The sequence below is a fragment of the Nicotiana tabacum genome, chromosome 6 (genome assembly GCF_000715075.1).
Source record: "Nicotiana tabacum cultivar K326 chromosome 6, ASM71507v2, whole genome shotgun sequence".
In the NCBI taxonomy this organism is placed as follows: Eukaryota; Viridiplantae; Streptophyta; class Magnoliopsida; order Solanales; family Solanaceae; genus Nicotiana; species Nicotiana tabacum.
This window is the reverse complement of record NC_134085.1, coordinates 114,096,238-114,115,661: the sequence shown is the minus strand read 5'-3', so window position 1 is coordinate 114,115,661 and position 19,424 is coordinate 114,096,238. Positions and strand designations below refer to the sequence as shown.

Genomic DNA, 19,424 nt, shown 5'->3' with positions numbered 1-19,424 from the left:
GGGCTAGAGAATCTGCATGGACTACAGAAAGTTAAATCTGGCCACCCGGAAAGACCACTTCCCACTTCCCTTCATTGATCAGATGTTAGACATATTGTCAGGGACGTCACACTTCTATTTTCTATATGGGTACTCAGGGTACAATCAAATCTCCATTGCACCAGAGGACAGAGAGAAGACCTTTTTCACTTGCCCATATGGCATTTATGCCTTTCGGAGGATGCCCTTTGGCTTATGCAATGCACCTGCCACATTCCAAAGGTGCATGATGGCCATATTCACTGACATGGTAGAGGACATAATGGAGGTATTCATGGATGATTTTTCTGTGGTGGGGAACTCATTCGATGAGTGCCTTATGAATCTGACTCGTGTGCTGAAACGGTGTATTGAGACTAACCTGGTTCTTAATTGGGAAAAGTGTCATTTCATGGTACAAGAGGGCATAGTCTTGGGGCACCGGGTGTCAAGTAAAGGAATTGAGGTGGATCGCGCTAAAGTTTATGTGATAGCAAAGCTGCCACCTCCAACTTCAGTCAAGGAAATCGGGAGCTTCCTCAGGCATGCCCGTTTCTACCAGAGATTCATAAGAGACTTCTCAAAAATTGCCAACCCTCTCTGTAAGTTGTTAGAAAAAGATCACCCTTTCTTGTTTTTTGATGATTGCAGGGTAGCATTAGAGGAGTTGAAAAAGAGGCTAGTCACAACACCTATCATTGTTGCCCCCGACTGGGAGAAACAGTTCGAACTCATGTGTGACGCTAGTGACTATGCAGTGGGGGCAGTGCTGGGATAGCGAAAAGACAAACTAATGCATCCAATTTACTACGCCAATAGAATGCTGAGTGGAGCCCAGCTGAACTACACTGTGACTGAGAAGGAGATGTTAGCTGTGGTGTTTGCCTTCGACAAGTTCAGATCATACCTAATTGGCTCTAAGGTAATTGTATACTCTGATCATGCAGCTATCGGGTACTTGATTGAGAAGAAGGAGTCTAAGCCGCGCCTGATTTGTTAGATATTGCTACTGCAAGAATTCGACCTCGAAATTCGTGACCGTAAGGGCATAGAAAACCAAGTCACTGACCATCTATCACTACTTGAGGGAGCTGAAAACTCAGTTGAGGTTGAGGATATTCTGGAAACCTTTCCAGACGAGCAGTTGCTCGCTACTAGTCTTGAGGAAGTGCCATGGTATGCAGACTTTGAAAATTACCTGGCCATCGGTATAGTCCCCTATGACCTTTCCTCTGTACAAAAGAAAAGGTTTTATCGTGATTGTCACATGTATTATTGGGATGAACCTTACCTGTTTTGAATATGTGTTGACAATATGATTCAGAGGTGCATCCCCGAGATAGAACAATCTTCTGTTTTGCAGGCATGTCATGCATCGGCGTATGGAGGACATTTTGGAGGAGTCGGGAAAACTGCGAAAGTGCTAGAGGCAGGTTTCTTTTAGCTAACAGTGTTTAAAGATGCGCACCAATGGGTGAAGGGCTGCAATAAATGTCAGTGAACCGGGAACATTTCCCGTCGCCATGAGATGCCCATGAACCCGATTCAAGAGGTGGAAGTGTTTGATGTCTCGGGGATTGACTTCATGGGACCCCTCGTCAGCTCATTTGGCAATAACTACATACTTGTTGCTATGGATTACGTGTCCAAATGGGTAGAAGCTGCAGCGTTTCCCACTAATGATGCAAGAGTCGTGGTGGGATTTTGAAGAAGAACATATTCACCCATTTTGGGACCCCGAGAGCGATTTTCAGTGACGGAGGCACTCACTTCTGTAATCGAGCCTTCGAGAAGTTGCTAGCAAAGTATGATGTATGCCACAAGGTGGCTACCCCTTATCACCCGCAAACCAGTGGATAGGTGGAAGTGTCTAATAGAGAGATAAAGAGTGTATTGACCAAGACTATAAATGCCACAAGAACTGATTGGGCGAAAAAGCTAGATGATGTAATCTAGGCTTATAGAACTGCGTTTAAAATACCAATTGGTATGTCACCATATAAGTTGGTGTTTGGTAAGGCCTGCCACTTGCCAGTAGAACTTGAACACAAAGCTTGGTGGGCACTGAAATAGCTGAACCTAGACATTGAGGCTGCGGGCACAACGAGAATCACTGAATTGCATGAGCTTGACGAGTTCCGACATCTTGCTTTTGAAAGCACAAGGTTAAACAAGGAAAGAATGAGGAGGTTGCACAACCAGACCACTGTTGAGCGACATTTCAAACCCGGGGACATGGTATTGCTCTATAACTCAAGATTACGGTTGTTCCCTGGTAAGCTAAAGTCACGATGGTCAGGTCCATTTCGAGTGGTCGAAGTATTCCCTTCAGGGGCTGTAGAGATTGCCTCAAAGAAAGACTCTCACACATTTAGAGTCAATGGGCAGAGATTGAAGCTATACATAGGCATGAAAGAACCAAAGGAAGTGTTAGAAATCCACCTGACGGAACCTCAGCGGTCGAGCGAGCCTTAAATGCGCTTGTCTGCATCATGCCGTGACATTAAATCAGGCGCTGCATGGGAGGCAACCCATGACTATTGTTAGTCTTTTCTTGTGTAACTTTTTATATAAAAAAAGGCGTCAGCACCGCGACCGTGGCAAGACCGCGGTAGAGGCCAAGTATTCTACCTCGAATTTGCTAGAATCACCGCAACCGTAGTGGGACCGCGGTGAGATGATATCATTCTGTCTTAAGGCATTAAGCCCACCGCGACCGCGGTGAGACCGCGGCAGTTCGGCGTCAGGTAAGTATTTTTTTTATTTTTTTATTTCTTTTCCGTTTTTTTATTTTATTCAATTTTCTTAACCCACCCCCTAATAATATCAGAACCCCCTCCCCCTTTTTATGTCACCAAAACACCCGATCCTCTTCTTTATTTCTCCATCTCCCTCTCTCTCTAAACCATACCTCCCCAAATTCCTATCTTCTTCTCCTTCTTCCTCTTCACCCGTACTACTCCCCCATCTTCATTCCTCTCATCCCTTCTTCCATTAAGGTATGCTACTAACCTCCCCCCTCTCTTCTCTTTTTGCATCGTGTATATTCATATGCTAGCCTAGTGTTTGTAATTGTGTAGTGATTTTTTAGTTGATTTTTGTAGTTTTCTTCTTATTTTCTCTTGAATTTCATTTTTGGGACTGATTGGTGAAGGGGCTATGTGTATAATATGGTGGAAAGGTATATGTTTGTGGGTGTTGAATGAAGTGTTGTGGGGTGTGATGGTGTAGTAGAATCTTTGATTTGGGGCAAGCTTTGATGTATCCATATGGGCTAAGTGTATAAAGAAATTGTCTTGCCCACAAGGCATTTGGGAAATTGCCCCAATTGAGTTATAAGGGCTAATGTGACATGGTTGTGGTGAAGTCTAAATAACCATCCATGGTCACACATTTCACACACTCACTGATAGGCGTTTCTCTGTTTGACAGGTACAATGAATCCATCTAGGAAGCGACGCAACACCGGGTCCTCCGCTAGTGGACCGAGAAGCTCCTCCAGAGCTAGGGCAAGCCAGTGCACCACAGTTTGACAACACGAGCTTTGTCTCCAAATAGACGGAGGATAGATACAATGCAAAAGCAGCTAAGAAATTGCTACATGAGGTGCATATTGACCGACAAGCCTTAGAGGTGGAATGCCTGAATATCTTCAATGAGTTGAGGAGGTGTCAGCTTTACATCTTCTTTGAGGTACCGAAGGAAGCCAATGTTCAGATGGTAAGGGAGTTCTATGCTAACTGCCTGGAACATGAGAATGGAGTTGTTACTGTCCGCAATACACGGGTAAATGCGTCCATCGAGGCCATCCACAAGGTGTACCGGCTACTAGTGTTCAGGGAGGACTCTGATGATTATCGTACTTTTAGCCGAACAAGTGCCTTGTGGGGAACTCTTCTTGAGACTATCTGTGTGCCAGATAGAGAATACATATGGATAAAGCACCGGATCACACTTAACTCCCAGTCTCTCAATTGGGAGGCTAAGTTTTGGCTCACCATTATCAACAGTCGGTTGTTGCCCTCAAGCAATACGACCGATGTCAATCTACCACGGGCGGCAGCGATATACTGTTTCATGGCCCACAGGGATTTTGATGTGGCTCAGCTCCTCCATGGCGAGATTCTCATTAGATCACATGAGTTTCTCAAAGGCTTCTACTTCCCTTCTCTAGTCACCAGGCTGTGTCGTCTTGCTAGAGTCCCTGAAGACCCTAGAGTTGATGGGAAATTACCACTGAAAGCCCCGTTCCTAGCAAGAAAAATTAGAATTAGGATAGAGCCGGTGGTGAATATTGATGAATCTGATGATGATGATGCTGAGGCAGCTGAGATCCCACCACCTACAAGGGTTGATGAGGCGGGCCCTTCACAGCCCCGCCGGAGTACCCGCATAACAGCTTTGGAGTAGGAGATGGCTGGGTTGCACACCGCAGTCACTGATTTGGGTGCCCGCGTAGCCGCGGTGTCTAACCGGCAGGTGAAGTCAGAGAATAAATTCTTAGGCTGGCTGAGAGCTCTAGGTCATGCTTGCAATGTGAACCCAGACACCGTCTCCGATCAGGATTGATCTTTCAGGGAAGTTCCTTTACCTCACCGTTCTTTAATTTTTTATACCATGAGAACATGTCTACATTTTAAGTGTGGGGTGGGGGATACTTCAATGTATGTATATATTTGTAAGAATTTGGCTGTTTGAATTCTTTTTGTGTTTTGCTTTAATTGTTTTTGGTGTTTTGAGTAATAGTTTCAGTAGGTAAGTTAAAGTAGGTAAGTGACTTGTCCCAATGACGGATCTCTTTCGACGGGGTTCTTGCGGGACTAAGTCGAAAAAAAGAGAAAAGAACAAAAAGGGAATATGGAGACTCTTCCTGATGACGGATATTTGAAACAGTTCTTGAGGGAAGTAAGTCTAGAGAAAAAAACCAAAAAGATTTGTTTTTAGGTAGTGTAGTAACTCCCCTTTAGTTTTTATTTGGGCCACGGTCCTTTTCCAAGGGTTTAGCTTGAATCAGGTGTAGGTAGTTTTTGTTTATTTTATTTTTTTTTCATTTTAGTTAGCATTGATGGGCTACGAGCTGAAATAGGAAGAGAATCCCTTGGCGTGAATACACCTGAACACAATCGACACTAGAGTGTAACGCCTAAGATCAATGGCTAACTCTTGCTAAGTGCCTTAAAGTTGTATATTTGTAGCTGACTTGAACACTCAAAAGAGAATGTCTTGATAAATCAATCCGGAGTGAGTCATGTGCCATGTGTGTGTGAGCTATACTGTATTCTATGCTTTACATTTGATGCCTAGAACTTACCCTGTGTGTCTGCAAAGCGAAATAATAGCTTCATTCAGTCTTAGAAGTGATATAGGCATTTTTTGTTAAGCCGGTTATATATAACGTAAATCCACCTGAATGTAATCCATCATAGCTAACCTCGCTGAGCCTATAAGCCTGTTTCTTTAGCAACCACATTGCGAACCTTACCCAATTGTTTGAATAGCCTTCTGTTTGAACCCTTATACCTCCCATAAGCACTTAAATTGTATTGAAATTATGCAAAAGCAAAAGTGTGGGGTGGTGGTTTGGTTTTTGAGTAGAACCATTGAAATAGAGAAAATGTGCAGAGTTTTGAAGAATAAAAGAAGAAGCACCACGAAAAGAAAAAAAAATTTTGTAAATAAATATAATGGTTGATAAGTGGTAGCTTGATGCAAATGCACCTAAAGGAATGGGATGTTATAAATAAATTGTGGGAAATGTCTGGTTGACATAAGAATGATATGGAATGTCAATGTGTTTTGTATTAAAAGTGCTTAGGGAGGTTAGTCACTATATCCAAATATATCTTACCTGTCCCTTAGCCTACATTACAACCAAGTGAAGTCCTACTAATCTTAGACTGAGTGGACTCGATTAGTAGAGTAGTACACTGCACGCAAGCCTATAGTGCATATTTATGGCATGTGAATGTTCTTTTTTATAGTGAGTGAATTTTGTCTATCTAAGTTCCTAATTGGTCGAAATATCATTATATGTGAAACTACTCTCTTGTGTGATGTGAGGGCATGTGATTCACAAAGGAAAGGTAAGTCTTGACTCTTGTATAGAGTAGTTTGAGTAAGTGCGAATGTTGCATGGTACGAGAGATTCAACTTTTGAGGCAAAGGTTGTTCACTACTAGGTGCAACTTTGGTAAATTGTTCAAGGTGTGAGTCGTTAAGGGAAAAGTTTAGGGAAGGAACTTTTATAGAGTGTGGTGGATTGCTAGAGGACTAGCATTGATTTAAGTGTGGTGTGTTGATATTAGGCTATATAGATGATATTTACACCTTAATATTACCATGCTTTATTATTGTTTTATAGGTAAATTGATAACAAAATGCTCTTAATGGTGTTCTTTTGCTTGGCAGGGAATATTCTAAGTGAGGAAGCACTACGGAGTGTTTTGGAGGTAATAATGTGAAGAAAACGCCCAATCAAGAAGTACCCGAGCACAATGAAGCAAAAAATGGACTGAGTAAATCACGGTGGAACCGCGGCAGACCAAGTGTTCGAGGCAGAATGTTCAGCGTTCACCGCGGTCGAGTCGCGGTCTTGCCGCGACCGTGGTGAACTGTTCACGTGCCAGAAAGTTTGGGGACCAAAGTGTAAATCGGGAAAAACTTGTTCAAACCCTTATAAACTATAGAAGCTCGCCCAAGATAGGTTTAAGCTTTTTTTTAGACTACTTTGAAGGCAAGAACAAGTGGGAGAAGATCAACCAAACATTAGAGTTTTTCTATCTCCTTTTATTTTCTTGCAATTACCCATTATGAATAATTTAGTAGTTTTATCTTGTTTTGTCATGAGTAGCTAATTTCCTAGTCTAGGGTTTTGATGGAACCTATTGAAGGATGAACTTCTTGTTATGTTAATATAGTTTGCCCAGTTTAATCTATATTTGTTCAACTACGTTCTTGTTGTAGTTAATTGACAGGATCCCCAATTAGCTATGCCTATTTATTGTGCATAACTCGGGAGAGAGTGCATATTTAGGTAATTGTTGAACAACACTACTCCCAAAGTATATGAGGGATCAATAACCGAAGGTTTAAAGGCAGGATTAGGGATAACGAAGCCTTGGGTGCAATCTAAAGTAAGCTGTAATAAATAAAGCCAGGTAGCGTAATTCGGGAGAGTGCGGCTAGTAAATTGTCGTGATTACTCGGGAGAGATTTACGGTAATAAGAATGCTCATGATTGATAGAGACGATTAGGCGAATCTATGTGAAGCATAACCAGAAGGGATTCCGTCAATAGGGGAAATCATAGTCTTAGAACCTTCTCCTAATTGTTTACAACTTAATCATAGTTAGTTTGCAATTGCTTATTTACATTCATTCGTAGTTAGTAGAAATACCATCAACTGTTATTGACAACGTTTGGGAAGTTGATTCCATAGAATTTAGTAAGTCTAACAAGAGTAATTGATAGGTTAATTCCTTGTGGGTTCGGCGCTGGGCTAAATACTCAGATTATATTTGCAAACGTACGTGTATCCTTTTATAAGGCATAGTAAATGGCTTTTGAAAACGTAATGCAACTTAAATGTCCTTATAACAAAGTCAGATAGTGTCAGATATCTCAAGACATTAAATATCATAAGATAAAAAGATCTAAACTAAATGCTGGTAGAAGAAGAACTATTTTCACTAGGATTTTGATTGAATTAGAAGAGAAAAAGGATTTTCTTGGTGGTTGGAAAATTCATGCAATAATATATTATAAAACAAAGTGCTGGAGTAAGCAACAAGCGCCCATGGCCTAATGGATAAGGCGCTTGACTTCTAATCAAGCGATTGTGGGTTCGAGTCCCACTGGGCGTGTCTCTCCTTTTCACTTTTTTTTCAAACAAAAAAGGTTTATTAAAAGGTCGCTAGACTATTCACATAAATCGTAATTATTCATTTAATCAATGTTCTACTTTTCTAATTAATTCCCTACTTCTTTCGTTTCGAAAAGAGCAAGAACTGGGACTTGGGAATATGAAGATCAAACCTTCTATTTGTTTTGTCTCAATTTGAACATTATGTTCTTAATCTTTTCTCACATGGAATCAAATAATCAGAAACTATATACAATCTATAACTCTTATATAATAACTTTTAATACTTGAAAATATTAAAAGAATTATACAAAATAATTGTAGTTAAAGAATGTGTTATTTGACTCATCAAATAAATAATATCATATAAATAAAACGGAATGAGTAGTATTTATCAATTCTATGTAGGGTGTCCACGGTTCTGTTTGGTCGATTTTTGATTAAAACCAAAACAAACCAATTTAATCGCTTTTTAAAATTTTAAACCAAACCAAATTAAATACAAACCATCGGTTTGGTTGTTGTTGGTTTGGTTCGATTTTTCGGTTCTTAGCAAGCTAATGATAAGTCGATAATAGTAAAACAATACTAGACAACAATTTGAAAATAATTTGCTAATTAAATTTATGTTTTTTTATATATTTCTTTCAGAACTGAAAGTTCATTTACCTGTTTAGAATGAACAAAAAACTAACTAAAAAGTAGACCAAAGTTGCATCTTAACAGAAAGAAAATGCCAATAGGTTCCAAGTTAAAAACAAAAAAATCTTGCAATTTCGGGGTCGTCAGACATAGCCAACTACGAAACATGGTAATATGCATATAGGATCTACAGGTTAAAAGTTCTGCCATTAGAAGATTGAAAGATATGACAAATGAGCAATATTTTAAGTCTACAGAGATAATTCTTTTAACTATTTATATTTGAAACTGTAGCACAAAAGATATAAAGCAGAGTATTAAAATTGTAGCAATAATGTAAGATAGAAAACTGTTTCAGGTGAATTAAGTTGCAGCACATGATAGAACCAAAAGAACAAGCCAAAAAAAAGGTTCCAAAGTACAAACAACTCTGTCCATTTAAAAGTAAAAATTACGTATTTAAACTAAAAAAAAGAATAAGAGAATCCATAATATCATATTCACATCTACTTTTTTTCTTCATAAAGATCACCTTCACAGCTACTCCACCATCGTCCTTAACTTAAGCTCCAAACTAGTCAATGCTCAAAGCAGTGTTTGGATATTCTAGAAAAAAATTACCATATTAGGCATTACTCTTCAATAACATAAAAATATTCATAAAGTTAATTGTATAAAGCTACATTTTTCAACGATTTCAAGTTTTTGAATTTCTTCTAAAGCTTGCATTCTTAAGATGATAACTACAACCATTATTAACAACAAACAAAAGCTTCAGCTGTCTTTGTTGATAAAGAACTTCGCTAATAATCAAGAATCCGATCACCGGTTCTAAAACATGATTCCGAGGCAACAGTAGATGTAGGAATAGCACACACTGTTGAGTTTCTTTTTAATATTGAAAGGTATTAAAAAGAGGGTGAATGAGAAATGGAGGAAAATGAAAATTTTGAGTAAAATTTTAAGTTTCCCTCTCCTTTTAATGAGATATTGTCCCTCATTGGTAGAGGAAAAGGAGTTTGGTGGGTTTATATACAAATGCACTTCATGTAGCTCTTAAAGAGTTAAGAAGAAGGCAAGTCTCGCGCCGTCGTCGTCGCTCGCTCGGCTACGGCTTCGGCTTCGGCTTCGGCTTCGGCTTGATTGATTAATTTTTCAGACCAAATTTATTTGTTAATAGTGAATATTAACATAATATTATCCGCATTTGTAACGGATGTTTTCCAATCCGTGAATATTAATGAGCAAGTGCTCATTCCACCATGAGTAGTGCTCCAGCCACCATTGCCATATTGATTGCTCCATTAGTAAACAGCCTGGTGCTCTGTCCACCATGGCCAAGTGCTCCACTTCATGAGTGGCAGCGAGTCCATTTTTAGCAGCTAATTGCACTATAAATAGAGGGTGCAAGCAGCCTGTTGAAGACACACTGAAAACTTGAGAGCAATTGATCTTTTCTTCATCGAAAACTCAACGTTAGCTATACTTTGCACTCCTTCCTCTCAGATTTTCCATACGAATTTCTGACTTCTCCTCCCTCGTTCTGCATTGTTTTAAACTACTAAGAAAGCAACAGTAAGTGTGATTTGCTGCCGAACTTTGTGTTCGTTGAAACATTGGGGTTTGAAGTACTGATACACCAGTGTGTAATTCGTTCTATCCTGGGAGGAAATAATCCATAACCTTTGGTACTAGGAGAGGATTAAATTCCTTAAGGAAACACTGTGAATTCAGTGGGCTCGAATTAATTTGTGTTTCATTTATATCATTTATATTTACGTTAATAAGCTAACGTTTTAATTTCAGTGTGTAATTCGTTCTATCCTGGGAGGAAATAATCCATAACCTTTGGTACTAGGAGAGGATTAAATTCCTTAAGGAAACACTGTGAATTCAGTGGGCTCGAATTAATTTGTGTTTCATTTATATCATTTATATTTACGTTAATAAGCTAACGTTTTAATTTCCATAATCATTATTTTACAAATACAAGAGGAATAACAAGCTTAAGGAATTTTAGTAATTTTAATTTCTGTATTTGTGTTATTCTTATTATTATGGAAACTTAAAACCTTTGTGGTTTTGTGTACTCCCATTTGGAGAGTAAAGCCTTCGTGGCATTTTGTTGGAGATTAAAATCTATGTGATTTTTCACTCCAGTTTTAAACGTTTATTAAACATTTGCTTGTGTCATTTTTTTTTCAGAAAAAAAAATGGCTAATGATGGAAATCAAGTTGTTCCGATGATGACTGTCAACACATCGACAAGACGAACTCCGGCGTTGGCACCGACAGAGAAACCCGGAAAATTTTCTGGGATGGATTTCAAGCGCTGGCAGCAGAAGATGTTCTTCTACTTGACTACGTTATGTCTACAGACGTTCATCAAGGAAGATGTTCCTGATCTTTCAGATGAAACTCCAGAGAATGAAAGCTTTCTCGTGATTGAGGCGTGGAAGCATTCTGACTTCTTGTGCAGGAATTATATTCTTAACGGACTGGAGGATAATCTGTATAATGTATACAGTGGCGTGGAGACGTCAAAAGAATTGTGGAATGCACTTGAAAATAAATACAAAACTGAAGATGTCGGGATGAAGAAATTCGTCGCTGCAAAATTTTTGGACTACAAAATGGTAGATAACAAGTCTGTTATCACCCAAGTCCAGGAATTGTAAGTGATTATTCATGATCTACTTACTGAAGGTATATTTCAAATGAATACTGATGTTGAAAGTAAAAATTTTAGTAATTTTACTAACGGAATTTTCATTGAAGGTCTTGTCATCAATGAAGCATTCCAAGTAACAGCAATAATTGAGAAGTTGCCTCCATTGTGGAAGGACTTCAAAAATTATTTGAAACATAAACGAAAGGAGATGTCCCTTGAAGATCTCATTGTTCGATTGAGAATCGAAGAGGACAATAAAGTTGCTGAAAGGAGAGGCCGTGGAAATTCAACAATAATGGGAGCAAATATTGTTGAAGGTAACAAAAAGAGAAAGAAGACTTCTGGTCCAAAATACAACCCAAGCAAGAAGCGGTTCAGTGGAAACTGCTACAATTGTGGGAAAACCGGACACAAATCTACGGAGTGTCGTGCTTGGAAGAAAGACAAGCAAAGGGGTCAAGCAAACATGGTAGAAAAGCATGATGATGTTGATGACTTGTGCGTCATGCTTTCTAAATGCAACCTGGTAGGAAACCCAAATGAGTGGTGGATTGATTCTGGAGCCACTCGCCATGTTTGTGCTGTGAGGGAAGCATTTTCTACATATGCTTCTGCTGGACCCGAAGAGACACTCTCTATGGGAAATGCTGCTACAGCAAAAATTGAAGGATACAGTAAGATATTTCTCAAAATGACTTCTGGAAAGGTCATGACTTTGAACAACGTCCTTCATGTTCCCGAGATTAGGAAGAACTTAATCTCTACTGGACTTCTTGTAAAGCACGGTTTCAAGTGCGTTTTTGTATCTGACAAGGTAGTGATTAGTAAGAATGAAATGTTTGTAGGAAAAGGTTACCTTACTGAGGGCCTTTTCAAGCTGAATGTAATAGTTGTTGAAACTAATAATAAAACTTCAGTTTCTTCTTACTTACTTGAGTCAAATGATTTATGGCATGTACGTTTGGGTCATGTCAATTATAAAACCTTGCAAAAAATGATTAACTTGGAAATATTGCCTAAGCTTGAATGCGAAAAATCAAAATGTCAAATATGTGTAGAATCTAAGTATGTTAAACATCCTTATAAGTCGGTAGAAAGGAGTTCAAATCCTTTAGACTTAATTCACACAGACATTTGTGATATGAAGTCAATACCATCTCGCGGTGGAAAGAAGTATTTCATAGCCTTTATTGACGACAGTACTCGATATTGCTATGTTTACTTACTTAAAGTAAAGATGAAGCAATAGACGCATTCAAGCAATACAAAAGAAGTTAAAATGCAACTTAACAAGAAAATCAAAATGATAAGAAGTGATAGGGGTGGTGAATATGAATCTCCTTTTGAACAAATATGTTTAGAATATGGAATTATTCATCAAACAACAGCCCCTTACACGCCCCAATCCAATGGGATTGCGGAAAGAAAGAATCATTTATTAAAGGAGATGATGAACGCATTATTGATAAGTTCTGGATTGCCACAGAACTTGTAGGGGGAAGATGTTCTTACGGCTAGCCGAATACTAAATCGAGTACCACATAGCAAAACACAATCCATTCCATATGAAAAATAGAAAGGAAGGAAGCCCAACTTGAATTATTTTAAAGTGTGGGGGTTTTTGGCAAAAGTATAAGTTCCTAAACCCAAAAGGGTAAAAATAGGACCGAAAACAGTTGATTGTGTTTTCATAGGATATGCGACCAATAGTAAAGCATATCGATTTCTGGTTTATAAATCAGAAAATCATGACATTCATAATAATACGGTTATAGAATCAGATAATGCTGAGTTCTTTGAAAATATATATCCGTATAAAAAGGAATGTGAGTTGTTTGGTGAAGGATCTAAATGACCTCGGGAAGAAACAAAAGAAAGTACATTTTATCAGGAGGATCCAAGACATAGTAAACGTCAAAGAACATCTACTTCGTTTGGACCAGATTTTGTGACTTTCTTATTGAAAAATGAGCCTCGAACATTTAAAGAAGCTATGTCTTCTTCGGAATCATTGTTCTGGAAAGAGGCAGTCAATAGTGAAATAGAATCCATATTGAAAAACCATACATGGGAATTGGTTGATCTTCCTCCTGGAAATAAACCTTTGGGGTGTAAATGGATTTTTAAAAGAAAAATAAAAGATGATGGCACTATTGATAAATTTAAAGCAAGACTTGTTGTCAAAGGGTATAGACAACGAGAAGGTTTTGACTACTTTGATACATATTCTCCAGTGACGAGAATTACGTCCATACGAATGATAGTAGCTTTAGCTGCAGTTTATGGTCTTGAAATTCATCAAATGAACGTAAAGACAGCCTTCTTAAATGGAGATTTGGAGGAAGAAATTTACATGGAACAACCTGAAGGGTTTGTAGTTCCAAGTAAAGAAAAAAGTATGTAGACTTGTTAAGTCCCTCTACGGACTAAAACAAGCACCCAAACAATGGCATACAAAATTTGACCAAACAATGTTGTCAAATGGTTTTAAGATAAATGAATGTGATAAATGTGTGTACATTAAAAATGTTCCAAATCACATAGTCATTGTTTGCCTATATGTGGATGATATGCTGATAATGAGTAATGACATTGCCAACATAAATGCGACTAAGCGTATGCTAACTAGCAAGTTTGATATGAAGGACTTGGGAGTTGCAGATTTAATTCTGGGGATTAAGATCCAAAAGACTCCTCAAGGTCTCGCATTGTCACAATCTCATTATATTAAGACAGTACTTGAAAAATTCAAGCATTTAGGCTTTAAAGTTGCAAAGACTCCAATTGACGTGAATCTTGCATTAGCAAAGAACAAAGGCCAAAGCATATCACAATTGGATTATGCTCGTGTGTTGGGATACTTAATGTACATCATGAATTGTACACGACCAGATATAGCTTGTGCTATAAGTAAACTGAGTCGATACACGAGCAATCCAGGTCAATCTCACTGGATGGCAATGAAACGAGTTTTGGGATATTTAGATATACCCAAAACTTTGATTTGCACTACAGTAAATATCCTGCGGTGATTGAAGGATATTGTGATGTAAATTGGATCACCGGTTCAACTGATTCAAAGTCCACAAGTGGATATGTATTCACTATTGGTGGAGGAGCAATATCTTGGAAGTCGTCCAAACAAACATGTATTTCCCGCTCTACAATGGAGGCTAAGTTCATAGCCTTAGATAAAGCTGGTGAAGAAGTTGAATGGTTCCGGAATTTCTTGGAAAACATTCCATTTTGGCCCAAACCGTTGGCACCAATATGCATACATTGTGATAGCCAAGCAGCAATTGGAAGGGCTGAGAGCGTTATGTATAACAGTAAATCTCATCATATACGACGAAGACATAAAACCGTTAGGCAACTACTCTCTAGAGGAATTATCACGATTGACTATGTAAGGTCAAGTGATAATGTGTCGGATCCACTTACAAAAGGCCTAACTAGAGAGGTAGTTGAGAAATCATTGAGGGGAATGGGACTATGGCCGAGAACAAGTCATTGTGGCGGTAACTCTACCTAAAAGACTGGAGATCCCAAGATCTAGGTTCAAGGAGATCAAACAAAGTCATTAATGACGGTTCAACATTGTCAACAAAAATTTTAGTCCATTCTCGTGATGAGACAATGTTCAGTACCAAGGATAAAGCATTAAGGCTTTTTAATGATTTCTAAATTTGATACAGGGTATATCAAATAGTGTATCTACGGGATGACACGTTTAGGAATCACCTATGTAAGTGTGAAGTGTTAGCCGCTTCAAGGAGAATTTTGCAAGGCCAATTCTCTACGCACTTATGAAACTAGGCAGTGTTCATGGCTGAAACGAACATAACAATGAGAACCAAAGACGGTTAAGGGATTGATTGTGTGACTTATGGTTGTCTAGGTATACACTAAAGTTCGGCGGTTCAAAGATATCAAATCTACCGATTGACCGAGTATATCCGACATAAGTTCACTACGGAAAGTTCAAAGGGAAACCTACTTATCCAGATGCAATTAATCCTTGCTTGCAAATCACACAAGTTTTTCATGCATACTTCCGTGATATAGCCATTCCCCATTCATGTGGGGGATTGTTGAGTTTCTTTTTAATATAGAAAGGTATTAAAAAGGGGGTGAATGGGAAATGGAGGGAAATAAAAATTTTGAGTAAAATTTTAAGTTTCCCTCTCCTTTTAATGAGACATTGTCCCTCATTGGTAGAGGAAAAGGAGTTTGGTGGGTTTATATACAAATGCACTTCATGTAGCTCTTAAAGAGTTAAGAAGAAGGCAAGCCTCGCGCCGTCGTCGTTGCTCGGCTTCGGCTTCGGATTTGGATTTGGATTTGGATTTGGTCAAATGATTGATTGATTAATTTTTTGGACCAAATTTATTTGTTAATAGTAAATATTAACGTAATATTATCCGTGTTTGTAACGGATGTTTTCCAATCCGTGAATATTAATGAGCAAGTGCTCATTCCACCATGAGTAGTGCTCCAGCCACCATTGCCATATTGATTGCTCCATTAGTAAATAGCCCGGTGCTCTGTCCACCATGGCCAAGTGCTCCACTTCATGAGTGGCAGCGGGTCCATTTTTAGCAGCTAATTGCACTATAAATAGAGGGTGCAAGCAGCCTGTTGAAGACACTAAAAACTTGAGAGCAATTGATCTTCTCTTCACCGAAAACTCAACGTTAGCTATACTTTGCACTCCTTCCTCTCAGATTTTCCATACGAATTCTGACTTCTCCTCCCTTGTTCTGCATTGTTTTAAACTACTAAGAAAGCAACAGTAAGTGTGATTTGCTGCCGAACTTTGTGTTCGCTGAAACATTGGGGTTTAAAGTACCGCTACACCAGTGTGTAATTCGTTCTATCCTGGGAGGAAATAATCCATAACCTTGGGTACTAGGAGGGGATTAAATTCCTTAAGGAACCACTGTGAATTCAGTGGGCTCGAATTAATTTGTGTGTCATTTATATCATTTATATTTACGTTAATAAGCTAACGTTTTAATTTCCATAATCATTTTTACAAATACAGGAGGAACAACACACACATCTCTTGCAATCCTAGAAGCAATTGGATATCTTTCAGATGAAGCTTTCCACCAAGCTAAGACATTTAAATCCTTATTCCTCTCCATATCATCCATCAAATACTTCTCAAGCTCAGTCGTATTACCAATATTATTCTCATCTTCAAGAAATTTCTTCCATTGTGATTGCCACCCATCACAACTATGCATTGTATCAATTTGACTCACACTAGTTTGATCTCCAATATTTTTATTAGAATTCCCAGATATAGAATCCTTATAGTGATTATACAAGCGAGATAAAGTATTCATCACTTTGATAGACTTTACATTACCCTCCAAAGGACTATAAATTTGCTAAAAAGGAACTTCACATACTTTATTTTGTACCGAGGATCCAACACAACAACAACAAATAACAACATATTCATATCCTCAAAATCAGCCTAATATTTATCAAACTTAAGTTTCATCTTCTTAGCCATATTAGTCAAGATAGAACAACACCATCAGAATATTGGACAATTAAGCTTTGAAGATTAAAAAGCTCATGAAAGAAAGAATTAGTGGTAATATGTGAAGTTCCTAAAAATTTCGAAGTGGTTTGATTAAATTTTTTAAGAAACTTGAGAAAGACTTTCACATTCTGCCAATCTTCTGAAGATAGATGCCCTGTCGTTCCACTCAATTCTAAATAATAGTTAAAGTACTTATGATCATCAACATACATTCTTGAAAAGACTTTTTCAAATTTTACTGCAGTATCTAACATCAAATATGTAGAGTTCCACCTTGTCTCAACATCTAAACACAAAAGACCATGAGTGACTAGTTTGACCTTCTCAGCATGTGACTTAAAAGAAGCAGATCTTATAGGATAAGACTTCACATATTTTACATCCATCTTCACCCAGAAAATAGACTCATGTTGCTCACTTAATCTTTCCTTTACAATTAAATTTAGGATATGTGCATTGTCATTTCCCAAGATAACACTTTTCCAATCATTAATTCTCCCTTTCAAGTATTTGATTGTAGCATCATTAGCTATCGCATTATCTAGCGTCACTGTGAATGATTTTTCGATCCCCCAATCTAACAAACAAGTCTCAATACTCTTAGCAATTGTCTCGCCCTTATGATATGGAGTTTGAAAAAAGTTAAGATTTTTTTTTTTTTGGAAATTCCATTCATCATCAATCCAATGGGAAGTAATGACCATATAAGTCAAATTTTGAATTGATGTTCATGTACACTAGTAAGACATACACATTGATCTCTAATAAATCTTTTAAGCTTTTGTTTCTCCTCTTGAAAACATTGCCTAGCAACAATAATGCTAGAAGGCAACTCATAATTAGGCAAAATAACCGAAATTAATCTCTTAAAGTCTTCCCCCGCAATAACTTTAAATGGTTATTCATCAATTATAACAAACTCGGCAACTACCCTCCTAACCTCAGCAACATTATAAGCAATCCTTTCTAAACTTCTTTGTTCCTCTCCTTTAATAGGTACAAGTTTGAGCGTTGGTTGCTTCCTACCAATTACCTAGAAATGTTTATCACACTTACTGGTTAAATGTGCCCAACGGTTAAAAGTCTCATTCCTACTAGGACAAGCAAAGTCTTTAGGGTAGTAATTGCATTTTTCCTCAAATCACCTTTTTTATCAATAAACTTTGTGAAGTGTGACCAAATTTCAGATTTTTCCCGACATTCCCCAGGGCTATGGTTTCGACCACCCAAAATTGTTCTTTTTTGCCTTTTAGGAGTATTGCGCATAATAGAAGTATTAGGAATGTTACCATGGGCTTGAGTTGCCACAGATGTTAGTGTAGATGGAGTAATATTTTTAAGGTGAGCCTCAAATCTTCAACCTCTGTCCTTTTCATCTGAAAAAATTAGAATCCATTTTATCAGATGTCAAGAATAAATATTGATTAACATCACTTGTTGAATCAATCAAAAATCAAGTGAGTAACAAAAAAAGTTAATTTTAGAACGTAATGTCTAACATCACTTTATTGAATCAATCATAAAGTATTCATAGTAACAAAATTGGATTCACACGTTCTTATAAACTTTCTCAAGCTTTAGCCATTGTAGTCTTGCAATTTGAGTTTGTTTTCTTTACTCTTGTGGTAGGTTTTTTTTTTAAACTTTACTGTTAGGCAAAAGTATGTGTGTAGGCTTTAGCCGATTCCTATTGTTTTGGGCTTATGCAATCTTTTAAGATATAAGTAGGATAAACCAAACTTCAAAATAATAATAATTGAAATGCATAATATATTTAAATTATTTGCAAAAAGATATGATACTACTATAAATAATTATTAAATTCTGTATATAATTTACGGTTTGGTTTGGGGTTTTATAATAGAACCAAAACTAAACCAAGTATTATCGGTTTTTAAAAATTTAAAACCAAAACCAATTCAAATCAAAAAAAAATATCGGTTCGGTTTTCAATTTAAATCGATTTTCCGTTATACCGTGAACAACCTAATTCTATGCATGTCAAGTTAGAGGTTACGATGATCAAGTTCAATCCATCATGTGATCCAAGCTCATAATAATTGAAACCATTTATGATTATTTCATGAAAACGAAACTCCTGACTGCCAACAACTTTGTCCTTTTACTTGTGTTGTAATATTCTTTTGAATAATGTGCAGTAATGAGTGATATTTATAAATTTATGAAAGCTGGTAACTGAATTCTACTTTAAAAAGGTTTATTTTTCCACAAAAAAGAAACATTTCTGTTTCAGTAGAATCCAAACTCAAGGCCGCGTGGATCCCACAACATCAACAGAGATCAATCTGATTCGTCAAGATATATGAAACCGTAATATAGGCATGATTAATTAACAGTACCACTGTTCAAAGCATAACTGCACCAACATTTACCTGTTTTTACTCAATATTTCTTTTTTTTTCCTTTAAAATGAGAAAATTACTCCATTTGACATGTAGTTCTCCGGTTCGAGCCGTAAAAATAACTACTAATACTTATATTTACATCATATCCTTAAAATACAGCTCTTAAATATGAAATATTTTATGCTCCGGGTAGCCACTTAAAAATTCCATTTTTCCTTTGCATAAAAATTATGGCGGAACAAATGGAATTCTCAATTAAGAATATCTCAAGTTAGAAAAAAAAAAGTTAAGATAGAAAATTCTTTAAT

General features: G+C 37.5%; 1 non-coding gene across 1 annotated transcript; it reads left to right on the top strand.

Annotated features, from left to right (window-relative positions):
* Positions 1–7,808: 7,808 nt before the first annotated feature.
* On the top strand, positions 7,809–7,881 carry TRNAR-UCU (transfer RNA arginine (anticodon UCU)). Its single transcript has one exon. It is a non-coding gene; the product is annotated as a tRNA-Arg (tRNA).
* The last annotated feature ends 11,543 nt before the right edge of the window (positions 7,882–19,424 follow it).